The sequence below is a fragment of the Canis lupus genome, chromosome 29, assembly GCF_048164855.1.
Source record: "Canis lupus baileyi chromosome 29, mCanLup2.hap1, whole genome shotgun sequence".
In the NCBI taxonomy this organism is placed as follows: domain Eukaryota; kingdom Metazoa; phylum Chordata; class Mammalia; order Carnivora; family Canidae; genus Canis; species Canis lupus.
Window position 1 is genome coordinate 32,200,592 of NC_132866.1, and position 15,934 is coordinate 32,216,525.

The 15,934-nt window shown below is 43.8% G+C and overlaps 1 long non-coding RNA gene across 2 annotated transcripts; it reads right to left on the minus strand.

Annotated features, from left to right (window-relative positions):
- Positions 1 to 2,553: 2,553 nt before the first annotated feature.
- LOC140620589 (uncharacterized) lies at positions 2,554 to 15,497 on the minus strand. 2 transcript variants are annotated; one of them, XR_012020335.1, is made up of 4 exons: positions 15,325 to 15,497; positions 10,191 to 10,442; positions 3,746 to 3,943; positions 2,554 to 2,686 (listed from the first exon to the last, which is right to left on the minus strand). It is a non-coding gene; the product is annotated as an uncharacterized lncRNA (long non-coding RNA). The 2 variants fall into 2 exon arrangements; XR_012020336.1 differs by having other exon boundaries at positions 2,588 to 3,141.
- Positions 15,498 to 15,934: the final 437 nt, after the last annotated feature.

A 15,934-nucleotide genomic window follows, 5' to 3' on the forward strand; every position in this document is an offset into this window, starting at 1 on the left:
GGGTTTGAGCTGGAAAACTGAACTCAGTCCTCCAACAAGGCCGTTTCCCCTATAGCAACCTCAGCCTTCATCTTCTACAGAGGCCGTGGGCCATCAACATTCTTTTATTTTTTTATTTTATTTTTTTAAGATTTTATTTATTCATGAGAGATAGAGAGAGAGAGAGGCAGAGACACAGGCAGAGGGAGAAGCAGGCTCCACACAGGGAGTGTGTGGGACTCGATCCTAGGTCTCCAGGATCACACCCCGGGCGGAAGGCGGAGTTCAACTACTGAGCCACCCGGGCTGCCCAACATTCTTTTATTTTTCCACCCAAAGTCAAGAGAGGTCAGGAGGCAGCCTTAGCCTCATAAGTACCCCCCACCCAGGCAGTCTTTGGTACTTACTGGTTTGTCCTGTAGAAGGGGGGCTTTTTGTCCTGAAATCCCTCCTGTGATCTTGCCCTTTTCCTAGCTACTGAGTGGACAACAGGCTATTGAACCACCAATTTTGTTTTTTTTCTATTTATTCATGAGAGACAGAGAGAGAGAGAGAGAAAGGCAGAGACATAGGCAGAGGGAGAAGCAGGCTCCATGCAAGTAGCCCGATGTGGGACTCGATCCCGGGTCTCCAGGATCACACCCTGGGCTGCAGGCAGCACTAAAGTGAACCACCAATTTTGAAGCTTCCATCTCCTCCACTGAGGGGGGAGAAAGCCCTCTGGGCTTGTAAGATAACAAATGTTCTTATTCTTCAAGCCAACTTTACTTGAGTTTAGGTTTTCTGTTACAGCCCAAAGAATGTAAATGATACAGTATGTACATACATTATGGGGCCATTTAGAAAAGTATTCGTATGGGTGCGCCTGGGTTGCTCAGCCTGTTAAGCACCTGCCTTTGGCTCAGGTCATGATCCCAGAGTCCTGAGCTTTAGCACTTCTCCAGCCTCTGGACTTCTGCTTGCATCAGTGTCCAGCCTGAACGCTGAGCCTGCTTCTCCCTCTCCCTCTGCCCCTTGCCCTGCTGGTGCTTTCTCCTTCTCTTTCTGTCAAGTTTTTGTTTTTTGTTTTTTTTTAAGTATTCATATGGAAAGAAAGGTAGGCAGCCAAGGACTAGATTATAATAGGTATCATTTACTCTATATCCCTTGTTGTGGAACCATCTCTCCCACATTTTCTAGTAATCCCATTCAATCTCTGTGATTCAAGGGAGGCTCTGCTGATCACCCCCCTCCCTCACTATTTTTAGTGGCAGCCACATGACTCAGCTCTGTTAAGTGCTCTGTTAAGTGCTCTGTTTCCCTGCTTACAGTGACTGCTTCAGGGCGGGACATCCAATGATTTAAACTTGGCGAAATGGCATGCTAGTAGAACTAAATTTTTACTGCTGTTATCAGGAAAAATAAATTGTCCCCTTTCCATGTAGAGAGAAGTATCCAACACAGAGGAAAGGGAGCCAGGGGATATATAGAGAGATTTTGCCCACCTGGCTCCATTAGTGCCTGAAATCTCCCACTGGACTCCATGGTTTTCCTTTTTTTTTTTTTTTTTTTTTTTTGCTTAAGCTGGTTTAAATTTGGTTGAGTTCTATCCCTTGCATCATAGAAGATCCTGGATAACATACGTGTGTTCAAATGTCTGCTCTGCCACTTTTAAACAAGTGACTTTGGGTGAGTTACTTAGGTTCCGGGAGCCTCCATTTCCCCGTGGGAATATTAACATTTCCCTTGTCCTAAGTGGCAGTGTAAATACTTGGCACAGCATGGGCACATCGCACGCACTCAGTAGGTGCAAGATGGTCACTTGCTGTGATTTTTCAAGTGCCCGGCTGTGTGCTTGGCTCTGTACTCCACAAGAAACCAGAGTGTGCTCCTGTTATTCATGAAGACAGTTTTCAGAAGCCGGATTTTCCCACCCCAGTTTTATCTGGTCACCAGAAGCCCAAATTTGCCCCCTGAATGAGTGAGAAGCAGCAGAGCACTGAGCTTGAGATCATATAGTTGAGCACTCAGAGCCTGTGGGCAGCTGCCACTGAGAAGGGAATGAGCAGCACAGACCTCATGTGGGGTCTGGGAAGGAGAAGGTGGACCCGGATGAACGTCATGCTCTGCCTGAAAGAAGAGGTGGTCCTGGTTTGGCTGAGGAGAGCAGGCCTGCTTTATGCAGGGGGATGGGAGTAAAGCAAGAGACTTTGGTTTCAAGGTACCTAACCTGTGAGCACTGCAGTACAGTGCAGGATACATGTGGGAGTGTGCATGCTTCTGAAGTAGAAATTCATTTCTAAATCTCCAAGCAAACACAAAGATTTTGCATATTTAGATGAGTCCCCTGGCAGTCTTGCCTGGCTAAGGCTTTACATCTAATCAAGTCTCTTTTTTGACTCAGAGCAGTTGTCGTTGATGTGATTACTACTCACTTCTGCTTCTCAAATGTACATAGAATATTTCTGGGTAGTATCTTGTGCCCTGTACAGATAGTGACCATGAGGCATTAACTGTGGGGGTGTTTTCAGGAAAGTACAAGTAACAGGGCGGGACATCCAATGATCAGCTCAAACTAGTTTAACAAAAGAAAGGGTATTTATTGGGTTACATAACTGAGGAACTCCAGACATGTAGTTCAGACATGATTTGATCGGGGCTTGGCTTTCTTTCTCTGCAAAGCTCTATAAATCAGTGGTGTTTTCAAACTTGAGAATCTCGGAATCACCTGCATGGTTATTAGAATAGATTGCTGGTTCCGTAGATTGGGGATAGGGCTAAGAATTTGCATTTCTAATAAATTTCCAGCTGCTGCTGCTGCCACCAATCCAAGAACCACACTTTGAGAACCGCAATTCTAGATGTCTGCCAGCAGCAAAGCTGTCCACATTGTGTATTTGGGATGGGAGGGCGTCAAGTAAAAGTACCATCAGATGGAAGTCCTAAGCTCCAATCTTAATAAACTGGCCTGAATCACTGTAGTAAATGTAGAAATTGAGTTACGTTGTCACAGGAAATCCAAACAACTAGAGCTTGAGCACAATAAAAGTTCATTTTTGCCTCATGTAAGAAGCAGAGGTCTGGAGGTAGACATCCCAGGGTTGAGGCCAAGGCTGTGGGATGTCATCAGGCACTCGGGCTCCTTTCGGTTTCTGCTCTTCCATCCACGTGATAGTGATATCCCTACCATCAGGACCATATTCCAGACAGCAGGTAGGAGAGGAACCATGGGCAAAGGAATACATACCAGCTGCCTCATCCAAATGACTTTCTAGGAAGGCCCATCCAATTGCTCATCCAGAACTGGCTCATGACACCCCCTCCTCACTTCTTTTTTTTTTTTTTTTAAGATTTTATTTATTTATTCATGAGAGAGACACAGAGAGAGAGAGAGAGGCAGAGACACAGGCGGAGGGAGAAGCAGGCTCTACTCAGGGAGCCTGATGTGCAACTCAATCCTGGGTCTCCAGGATCACACCCTGGGCTGCAGGCAGCGCTAAACCGCTGCGCCACCAGGGCTGCCCCCCACCCCCCACTTCTGCAAGGGATCTGGGGAATGTGACTTTTTTTTAATCTGGGCATATTATACCTCTAAGAAGGAGTCTATACCTCTAAGGAGAAAGGAGAAGAGAAATTGGGTAAGGGAAGAAAATTATTCTGACTCAGGGAGCTGGAGGGGATCCATTCATCTAAACAACAGGGAGGAACTGTTTTGTGCAGCCATGTGGACAACTCTAGCTGCAAGGGAGGTTGAGAAATACAGTTTTACAGTTGGGCACAGTCCTACCTGAAGAAAAATCAGGATCCTCTTCATAAGGAAGGAAAAAGGATAAACATTGTGTAAGCTGCTAGCACCGTTTGCCACAATTATCCTAAATCTCTTCTAAAGAGTAGCTTTTACCAGAAGCCTCCTTTGTTCTCTTGAGCTCATTGTCGGGTTTTGTAAATCAAGTTTTATGGTAGGATGTGGAAAAGCCGAATTGCTCTGTAGGAGATGGAGAAAAGATGAATTCCTTGGCACTTCTGGGGAGGAGGGTGGGAGTTTAGACTTGCCCTAGGCAGAGGGTACAGACTGAGCATCCACAGGAAATTAGCCCAGAGAAAGCTAGACCACCAAAGTGTTAAAAAAAAAAAAAAAAAAAGCCATCTGTTTGTAAAGGGATGGCTCCATGGGGCTAATTCTCTTGAAGATTCTTGAATCTTAGAAAAAGGCAACAGTAACAGTTATTCCAAAAAATTAGCCAGGGACATATTGAAATGAGTTTGCATTGGGGTGTGTAATACTGACCTGCATTGCCATCTATAAATTGTGTGAACTTAACAGAGTTATTTTTACCAAAATGGACCTCAGTTTCCTTATTTGGAAAAAGTAGAAGACTAACACCTACCTGTCAGGAGAGATTCAAGTAATGGACTGAATACCCAGTTCAGAGAAGCAGCTCCATCAGTATTCGCCACAATTAGCAATAGGGCCCCTCCTGGTATACCTGTCTTTATATTCCCCAGCAGCCCAGCTAGGAGAAACGCCTACAGGTGCTTGCTGGCCACCCGGTGAAACAAACCACTTTGGCAGAGTTATGGATATGGCAGGAGATGCTGGACTGGGGGAGGGGGGCACCCATTAGGGACTTGGTGTGAGGGTGGCAGCCTAAAATGATCACACATCTTTGCTGACCCCAACTAATTTCTAAATAACTGAGGAGTGTCATCATTCTCACCTGATCATGACCATGAACATGCCCTTGGAGTCCATTGGAGTGGAAGGTGTGTTACACGTTATAGTGTCTTTTCTGCTAGTGCTTCTGGCAAAAATCAACAAATAACTTTATAACTGCTCTTACTGTCAAGACTCCCTCTTTCGTGAGAATGAGATTTAAAACTTTGTTCAGTACTCACTGAACACTTATTCTGTACCATGTGCTGAGACTAGGAGACACTCCCTCTCTACCCAGTGGTTCAAAGCTTAACCTGAGAATTGCTGCTCTTCCCCAAGATAGTTTTCTGTAGCTCCCAGTCTTACCACCTTTTTGCCCCCCCCCCTTTTTTTAAATGTATTTATTCATGAGGGACAGAGATAGACAGAGAGAGAGAGAGAGGCAGAGACACAGGCAGAGGGAGAAGCAGGCTCCATGCAGGGAGCCCGACGTGGAACTTGATCCTGGGTCTCCAGGATCACACCCTGAGCTAAAGGTGGAGCTAAACCGCTGCGCCACCCGGGCTGCCCTTTTTGCCCCCTTTTGCTAGGAGAACCCTTTGGCCAATAATAGGTACTACAGACACACTCCAGGATGGAGGAGAGGAGGGTTCACTGCCACCTCAAAAGTAAAATACTCATTATTCCATCTGGTTTGAAGATTCCTCTAACACTAGAGGGCAGTCTGGCCTCGTGGACCTAAGAAGGTCTGCCTTATACCACAAGGCCATCCTCAGATGCTCACCTGGAGACTAAGTGCAATAACTTTGAGAAACCAATTTACCGAGAGGATAAGAATGCAGGCTTTTTTTTTTTTTTTTTTTTTTTTTTAAAGACAGAACAGGTTTGGACCTTGATTCTGCCATCTTCTGGCTGTTTGCCCTGGGGTAAGTGTCTTAACTTCTCAGAACTTTGATAATACTTACTCATAAATGGATTTTCTGAGATTATATGTAAAGCACTCACAATGTCCACCCTTTGGTAAGCCTTCAATAACTGTTAGTTGTTAAATTTATTTTGTTCTAAGAAATATATTTTTCTTATTTCTGGACATTGCTCTTTTATTCAAAGTACAAACATCTCTTCCTCGGAAATGTGGTTGGGGACACTCTGAGGAGATATCTATTATGTATCAGGCACCGTAGTAGGAGCCTTACATGTGATGCCACAGCAATCTCAATGAAAGAATTATTATCCCTAGGATAAGAGAGGTTGAGTATATTGCCCAAGGTCACACAGTTAGGAAGTAGTAGAACCTATTTTAGAACATAGACAGTCGGGCTTCAGAGTTCTTCCCCACCACAGTGGGCTGTAGCAGTAATATTTCCCTAGAAGCTTCTTGTACCTTAAACCAAGGTAAGTTGTAAGGCTGAAGAAAGAGGTTGCTGTAGCTACTAACTGGACCCCTTTTCAAGTAATCAGATCCCAGGTCTGCTCCAGTTTGCAAGAGGAGATGCTTGTCTGGAAACTCTCCTCAGCACCTGCCCCTGGAGGGAGCCGGCTGCACCTGAATTATTTAAAGAATCTCTAGACACTTGATATGATGAGCAGGTGTGGATGCTTCTCTGACTTTCCCTGACATGCCTCTACTTACCTTTTTTCTCTCTGCTTAGTTGCCTATAAGGAAAAGGAGGCATCAGCCTTCTCCACAGTGTGTACATGTCTATCTCCTCCTGAAAATTATTTGTAAGTGGACCATATTTCTTGCAAATTTCAAAATCATGTTGATCTGAGTGGAAATTAGTGTAACCAAGACTCCAACTAGTAAAAGGATAAGTTGTCTTTTCCTATTGATACACAGGTCCTTTCCCTCTATCCTAAGTTTACGTAAGTCAAACTTGAAGACTGAGGTTGTAAGGTTGAAAAAACCCCAGCAGGTAACATAAATATTCAGACTATAGATTCCACCTATGTAAAAAAGCAAAACAAAACAATTATGCTTAGGAAAAAGACTGGAAGGAAACATGAACATAAAGGTCTATATATAGACTTGGACTATAGATTTTAGCCCATAACAGCATAAGGAATAGCATAATAGCCGTTAATAAATCCAATGATTAGGGTCATGGGCTTTCTAGGAACCGCTCCCCACTCACGCATGCTCACCTGGTTGCTCACATCTACCTCTCGACCTGACCATCCATCCACCGTGTCCTCTCTCTCACTTCCTGTTCATGGACCACTGTGCAACCTGCAGTTGTCCTAGTGGCGAAAAATCATTTCCACATCTGCTCCTGATCTTCTCTATCCAGTCTGTGACTCCATATTGTTATCAATATCCTTTGCAATACCCCAATTAGATTTCTTTTTTTTTTTTTTTTTTTTTATTTATGATAGTCACAGAGAGAGAGAGAGAGAGAGAGGCAGAGACACAGGCAGAGACACAGGCAGAGGGAGAAGCAGGCTCCATGCACCGTGAGCCCAACGTGGGATTCAATCCTGGGTCTCCAGGATCGCGCCCTGAGCCAAAGGCAGGCGCCAAACCGCTGCGCCACCCAGGGATCCCCCCAATTAGATTTCAATGTGAAATCAAACTGAATCCATTGAATCCTAGTTAATAATATTTTAATCTTGGATCTCTTTACAGTGAACTATTTGAAAATAATTAGCCATTAAAAATCTTGTTCTTCTTGTTGTTGTTTTTAAGTAGGCTCAAGCCACCCAAATGCTCCTAAAAATCTTGTTTTTATTTATTTATTTTTAAAGATTTTATTTATTTATTCATGAGAGACACACAGAGAGAAAGAGAGAGAGAGAGAGAGAGAGAGGCAGAGACATAGGCAGAGGGAGAAGCTCCATGCAGGGAGCCCAATGAGGGACTCGATCCCTGGTCTCCAGGATCACGCCCTGGGCTGAAGGCAGGCGCTAAACTGCTGAGCCACCCAGGGATCCCCAAAAATCTTGTTTTGAAAGAGTATTTATTGATGTGGGGGAGAGGCTCACTACAAAAAGCTGAATAGAAAAAAGCTAGGCTATAAAATCGTATAATTTTTTTATTGTATAATTAATATTTCTCAATTATCGATATTTGGTTAGAAAAAAAAAAGACTGGATTAAAATATGTCAAAATATAAAGAGCCATTCTTACCAGTGAGACTACTAGTGAGTTTTGTCATTATTCTTTTCTAAACTTTCCAAAGTTTCTACATTACTGACTGAATTATTTTTAGAATATTTTTCCTTTTTTCACAGCTACTGGTATTTATTCCTATGGGAAATTATTGGTATGATGGCAAAAATAAGGTTTGTCATAACAATCTTTTCAATCTAAATAGAGGTTTATTTTTCTATGCCATCCACCTTTGTAAACTGTCTTTTACAGACAAGAAATCAAGGCTCAGTGGATAAGTCCAGACTGGCACCCAGGGATGGTGGCCCAAAGGAGAGACTGAACTAGTTAGTTCTAGGGCAACCCTTGCCTGTGGCTGTCTGCTGATGCTCTGGTTTCCCCTGACCTGTGCTCACAACCCTCCCAAAGCAAGAGAACTTCAGAAAGCCATGAAGTTTTCTTGCTCTGGGTACTTCTCTGGACTCTAGTTTTCCTTCTCTAACTCACAAAGAAGGCTACATCTCTGACTCTGTGTTTCCAGATTCTGTTTCAACGCAGGCAATTAGATGGTAAATAATTCAAGAGAACGGAAACTGGCAAAGTGGTGTGTGATGTCCAAATAGCTATCTTGTTTACCCTCTGGTGTAAACCTCAGGCTCATCTGCAAGTCAGGAGCCCCAGGAGTAGGTAAAATGTACAAACCCAGGAATCTTCTATTTCCGTTCCTTCCCATCTTTGAGTGTTGAGGGTAGGAAGCAGTTTCCCAATTTGGTTAACATAAAACATCATGGCTTTGGCAGACAGATTTGGATAACTTCTTAGGCAAGTCTGAAGTTCTTCCCATGGTAGGCTGGGTATCCAGAATTCAGAAGCATCCATCTCTTTTTGGGGTAAGGATTCATGATTCAAAGTTGAGATCTCAGCACTAGTCAGCAATCATCCCCCATCTCTTCCTACTGTGCAATAAGGGAGACAGCTTTCACCAGGCCCTTCTACACCTGCCCATCATTAAAGAAGCAGTCTTATTTAAGACTCTGAGTTACAGGTAACATAAGCCACCTTCGCCTTGCTTAAGAAGGAAAGGATAACATATCATATGGACCTAGAATGTTTTGTAAACTCAAGGGCAAAAAAACACAAAGCTAACTCAACCTCTCAAGAGACTGGAACTAGCTTTGGCAAAAAAAGAGATCTGTGGCTCTGGTAAGCAAACCACAGCAAACATGAATGAGTAGAATCAAGGACTCCAGCATCGTCTGAGAAGCTCCTGTGCTTCTCCTTTCTGCATGAGTGCTTCACTTCCTCCTGCTAGAAACTGGCTTCTTCCCTGAGCATGAGACTGAGCCAATGGAAACTTCCAGACTTATTCTCACAGCTTTATCCTACCTCCCACCCACTGCAAAAATAAAAAGGCTCTGGCTCCCAGTTCTAGTGCAGAAGAACTTTGGTTGGTCTACTTGGGCCACTTGTCCTCACCGTAGTAGAAATGCCAGAGAGGAGCCGTGCCATGATCTGGATTGATTCACCCACATATATCTGTATGACTATGCATGGCTAAATCTTGAAATAATTTCATAGGACTTCCTCTCTGGATAGGATGTAGCATGGGTAGCAACAATCTGATGTTCCTGCTGAAACAACTAGAAAAAAACTGGGTAAGTTATAAAAATCATATTTTAAAAGACATTGGAGAATTGAAGCAGCAAGAAAGACTGGTTAATTAAATTCTAGAGAGAGGGATGCCTGGGTGGCTCATTCAGTTAACTGCCTTTGGTTAAGCATCTGCCTTTGGCTCAGTTCATGATCCCAGGATCCTGAGATCTTGCCCCATATCAGGCATCCTGCTCAATGGGAGCTGCTCCCCTTGCTTGTGCTCTCTCCCACTCTGTATGTCAAATAAGTGAATAAAATCTTTAAATGTAAAATAAAATTCTGGAGAGAAAAGAGCCTTTTCTGAATGAGGTGATAATCTGTGACCATTTGCTTCTCTGGGGCAGGCCAAGGATAGAGGTTGGCCCAGAAGTAAGGCCTTTACTGGGACAAAATGAAACTGGCAGAGCTTTTGTTGGTCAATGTGATCTGGAGCAGCCTAACACTGGAATCTAGAGTAGTTCTAAGCACACAGGCAGTTTTCCTCCTGGGTACACTTGCTGAATTCTGAGATGGAGCAGGTGACACTGGGCTAGAAGTATCTACTAGTGAAGGAAAGTTTCCAGGCCAGCAGTATGTAAGAAACAAAGTCCTGTTAGAAGGAGGAGGGTTGCATCAAACACAAGATGGGTATCTCCCTCAAGATATTTGCTAAATTTTGAAGCTGTGTGGGGCAAGAGATCAAAAAGCCTGAAGTCCTAGGAATAGAGCTGAATCTTTCACAGGCTTTGAGGGTTGGAAAGACAGAGATCTGTCAGGCTGTCAACCAAAAGCTTACATGGGCTCTTTCTAAGGAACAAGATAAGTCAGTGTTGGAATGGACTCATTTATGATACTCACTCAGAAAGCCAGAAATCTTGGACTGGAGCCTGCTGTTGTTCTATATTCCTTCTCCACCATGGCTGAAGAGAATTGAGCAAGCAATTGGAGAAGGGACTAAATGAGGTGTTGGACTAGCTGGATAAATTTGCTCTGTTGCTTGGTCCCTTGAATCTGACTTGCTGGGAGTTCCCATACCAGTTGTTCTCAGGTTAACAGCCAGGATAGCCTTAGTGACTTGAGTTCTTCAAAGGCCAAAGAATCTAGTGAGGACTGAAAAACAAAAAACAAAACAAAAAGCCCAGAACCTAGTGAGGACTAACTGCTTCCCAGAGCATAGGTTAAGAAACTCAGTTTGAGAGACAGTTCTAGGTTCAGATTCCATTTGCCCTTAACTAGTTGTTTCCCTTTCCTATACATCTCACCAAGTTTGTAGCAGACACCGTTGGTTAACTAGCAGTTTCCTCCCTTCTTTGCTGGGAAAGGTCTCTTTCTTTTTTTCCAGAATGTTTCACCTCTTCCCCTGGGGTGAATGGGGTGAATCACACCATGGGCCTAGTGTAGGCCCATGGCAGTAATCTTATTCCTGGTCAATGGTTAGATTAGGCATGTGTGTATGTCCCAGTTCTGATGGGAGGGTTCATCCAGGGGAAGCTTCTTGGAAAGCTTTCTCTTACTTAAAAAAGAGATACAAGAAAGAGACCATCCCTCTGTTGAATCTTGTCATGTACCATGGGACTCCTGGAAATTCAGCAGCTATTTTGCAATCATGAAGAGTACTAGCCTGGAGACCAGAGCCAACCAAGCAAAAAGATGAGAAGAACCTGGGTCCCTGATAACATTGGGCCTCTAAGTTAACCAAGCCTGAAGCTGCCCTTGCTAGGGATTTCTTGTTACAATAAAATAACTAATTTTCTCATATTTAAGCTATTTTGTGCTTGGGGTTTCTCTTATGCAGAGTCAAAAGCATTTTAATGAACCCAATATTGTTTTTTGAGGATTAGATTCATAAAATAATTTATGTAAAGCACCTAACAGTTCCTGATATAAAAAGTGCTAAAGGGCAGCCCCGGTGGCCCAGCGGTTTAGCGCCGCCTTCGGCCCAGGGTGTGATCCTGGAGACCCTGGATCGAGTTCCACGTCGGGCTCCCTGCATGGAGCCTGCTTCTCTCTCTGCCTGTGTCTCTGCCTCTCTCTCTCTCTCTGTCATGAATAAATAAATAAATAAATCTTTAAAAAAAGTGCTAAAAAAATATAGGTATTAGTGCTATCATCATTTTTTTATCATTATTATTTCTATTTCACCTTATTGCTTCAGCTCTGATTATAAGAGAGGATAATAAGTCTGGCATTTAAAGATATGATGAGGGCAGCCCCGGTGGTGCAGCGGTTTAGCGCCGCCTGCAGCCCGGGGTGTGATCCTGGGGACCTTGGATCGAGTCCCACTGTCAGGCTCTCAGCATGGAGCCTGCTTCTCCCTCTGCCTGTGCCTCTGCCTCTGTCTCTCTGTGTCTCTATGAATAAATAAATAAAATCTTAAAAAAAAATAAAGATATGATGATAGGATGTAAGTGTCAGAGGTAAAGGAATGAATCTGGGTGCTTTGGCTCCTTAGTGCTCCTTTTTTTTTTTTTTTTTAAAGATTTTATTTATCTATTCACAAGAGGCACAGAGAGAGAGGCAGAGACACAGGCAGAGGGAGAAGCAGGCTCCATGCAGGGAGTTCGATGCGGGACTCAATCCCAGGAACCTGAGGTCACGACCTGAGCCAAAAGCAGATACTCAACCACTGAGCCACCCAACATCCCACTCCTTTTTTTTTTTTTTTAAAGATTTTTTTAGTTATTTGAGAAAGAGAGAACAAGCAGTGGGGAGGGGCAGAGGAAGAGAGGAGAAAGAAAGAAGCAGACTCCTTGCTGAGCAGGACGCCTGATGCAAGGCTCGATCCCAGGACTCTGGAATCATGACCTGAGCCAAAGGCAGGCACTTAGCTAGCTGCCTGAACCATCCAGGTGTCCCCTCCCCTCCAGTGCTCCTTATAACAATGGTTTTATTTATTTATTATTAAAGATTTTATTTATTTATTCATGAGAGACATGTAGAGTGAGAGGCAGAGACATAGGCAGAGAGAGAAGCAGGCTCCATGCAGGAAGCCCGATGTGGGACTTGGTCCCAAGTCTCTGGGATCACGCCCTGGGCCAAAGTCAGATACTTAACCATTGAGCCACCCAGGTGTCCCCTAACAATGGTTTTTTTTTTTTTTTTAAACAATGGTTTTAATTAATAGTTTTGTGCACATGTATGTGTGCATGCAGGCAATAGAAACTGACTTAGATTAGCTCATACTAATAAAAAATAATCTTTTTGAAGGCTGTTGAGTGTGTCACCTATCTGGAGGAAGAGATGAACAAAAAAAATAGAGTCAAGGAAGATATTAGGACAACTCCAGGCAGCTCAGTAGCCAGCAGCCATAGACCTCATGCCATTGATGTGACTGCTTCAGAAATGCTTGGCCTCTGCATCTCTCCATCTAAAGTTCTCAGATGAGAGAGTTTGCTTGAGGTGTCTGCACCAAGAGTAATGAGCTATGGCCAAGGGGCAGAGTCATGCAGATGTGACCATTGAGGAAGTCCCCCTTGGTTATCAGAACCCTTCTGAAACAAGGCAGAACTATGGTGAGCCCAAAATATGCCTCAGGCTGCTGCCACTATGCTCTTCCAAAACTGCAGGTTTCCACCAACTTTAAACAAAAAGCAGCAGCCCCAATCCAATTTCTAAGCATGCTCAGAATTCAATAATGCCAAAGACAGACTGCTTTCATGATGCCTTGGAACAGAAGAGGAAGAACTGGGTTAAGGGACTAGACTGGACTATAGAGTGTAGAGCTCCTTCCTTAGAGCATCCAAACACTGACTTGGAATGTCCAAGCCAGAAGGACCAGTGCTGCCTAACATTTGTAAAAATGCAAATATTGCCCCATGTACCATATGCCTAAAAGTGTAAAAGCTATAAATTAAGCTATGCCCACTTCCATCCTGTGCTCCAATCAAGCTTTTCCCTCTCCCCATAGCCAACTCCACTTCTTTGAGATATGGAAACTAAAGGAACAAGGTTCTCCCTGGGTTGTTCCTGCCATATGGACACCTGAGTCATAGTTCTCATGGACATGCTGGGGAGGACGGAAGCTGGCCCCAGGAGCCTGGGGGATGGCTGGATGCATCCAATCCCAGGATACAGACTGATTAAAGTTAGGGCAGGCAGATACCCTCTTCCACATCTTACTTTTCCAATTCAAAAGTGCCAGGCAGTTCTAAGCGCCTCCCAAATCTATGGCAACCCAGCCAAGGAACAGGGAGTGGGGAAAGGGGAATGTGCAGGAAGGTAGTTACAGAGGAATGAGTTCAGTAGACACCCATTTGGGTTGATTTGAGGGGCCAACTTTAAATTGAGGTAGGCATGCTTTCTTTGATTTCCCTGGGCAGAGGCTATGATTTTGTCTCCCATTCTTCCTCTTCATCCCTCCTAGCCAAATCATTGGCAGCCTCGCCCTCATCCTCTGGCCTGAGGGGACCAGTTGGGCCCACACATGACCCCTCCCCTCCCTGATTCAATCAGTCACCTACATTTCAGAAAACTTTCCTATGAGACCTGAAAAGAGGAAAAAATACTTTGTCTCAATGTATCTAATATATATGGCCAAGGACAAGGGCTCCTATTTCCCTGGTCCAAGGGCAGTGGTAAGGAGGACATTAGAGATTATCTCTAAAGTTGAGTCTACAGAAACTAAGAACCTACCAACCACCACCAGAGCTGGTCTGCAGGACTCAGGAGCAGATTGGAGGCTCCCACGACGCCACTGGTCAATGATGGGATAATCAATAAGGATTATAATTGCATCAAACTCAAACTCCTCAAATATGTTTAAACCCATGAGTTCATAGTAATGCTTAAAAAAAGACCCTCTCATTTATCATCTCTTGAAAGATGCTAGGGAATCAGCCTATTATTTTGAAACTAGTAAACAAAGGGAAAGAAATAGCATTTATTCTGTTGTTCTTACTCCAGCGGTGTGCCAGAATAACAAAATAGTTGATTAGGAGAAGTTTTTCTGTATAGAAATATGCCAGATATAAATATAAAGTTTTTCTTTATAGAAGTAAATGAAGGGCAGCCCTGGTGCCACAGCGGTTTAGCGCCGCCTGCAGCCCGGGGTGTGATCCTGGAGACCCGGGATCGAGTCCCACATCGGGCTCCCTGCATGGAGCCTGCTTCTCCCTCTGCCTGTGTCTCTGCCTCTCTCTTCGCTCTCTCTGAATGAATAAATAAATAAATCTTAAAAAAAAAAAAAAGAAGTAAATGAAGAAGAAATGAAGCTAAGACATGAATTAGCATATCAACATTTTGCAACTGAGCCACCCAGGTGCCCCTAGATTAAGTTTTTTGATCTAACTACCAGTTTATAGGAAATACAAGGTAAATAATAAAATATACAAGGCAAGGGGCAGCCCAGGTGGCTCAGCGGCTTAGCACTGCCTTCAGCCCAGGGTGTGATCCCAGAGACCTGGGATCGAGTCCCACGTCGGGCTCCCTGCATGGAGCCTGCTTCTCCCTCTGCCTGTGTCTCTGCCTCTCTCTCTCTGTCTCTGCATCTTGTGAATAAATAAAAAAAATCCTTAAAAAATTATACAAAGCAACCAGCAATATCCAGAATTTGGGAAAGTCTAGGGCAAGGGATCTGGTCCCTTCAACAAGTAAATCACAAAGAATATATGTGTGGGGGGTTTCACGTAGGGTGACTCTAGATTAAACAAAACTTTTTAAAAAAGATTTATTTATTTATTCATGAGAGAGAGAGAGAGCCAGAGGCAGAAACATAGGTAGAGGGAGAAGCAGGCTCCCCATAGGGAGCCCAATATGGGACTCAATCCAAGATCCCAGGATCACGCCCTGAGCCAAAGGCAGATACTCAACTGCTGAGCCACCCAGGTGTCCCTTAAACAAAACTTAATATACATTTCACCCAGTTTGCAATCTTTAGAGCTTAAATAAACCTTTAAAAAATATCTAGGACACAATCAGGGAAATTTGAGTACTGAATTGATATTAGATGATATTTATTTTAGGCATGATGATACCGTATTTACAAAATACTTACTTTTCAGAGTGACGCATTGAAATGTTTGTGGGTAAAATTATATGGTATCTGGAACTTGCATCAAATAATCTGTGAAGAGGTTTAGACGTCACTTGGGTAGAAGCACAGAAAAGCTAGAAGAATCATTTTTGATACTGAGTGATGAGTACACGGGAGGTTATTGGTGGTCTCTCTGCATCTGCATTTGATGGAAACTTAATGAGCACTTAAGGAGGTGCTGTGCTGGCAGCAGAGATCTTTATATATTTTTTTAATTTTTATTTACTTATGATAGGCACACAGTGAGAGAGAGAGGCAGAGACACAGGCAGAGGGAGAAGCAGGCTCCATGCACCGGGAGCCCGACGTGGGACTCGATCCCGGATCTCCAGGATCGCGCCCTGGGCCAAAGGCAGGCGCCAAACTGCTGCGCCACCCAGGGATCCCAGCAGAGATCTTTAAAACAAAGCCAGCAGGGTCTCTACTCTATGGTGTCTTACAGTATAGTTCCCAAACTGTTACTGCCAAGTACCTCTTTTTCCTGATGAGCTTCATGTTTGAATGATTCTGATCACTAAGTAAATGCACTTGTTATGTAATACTTTAAAAGTACTATATCCTTTGTGTGGTTT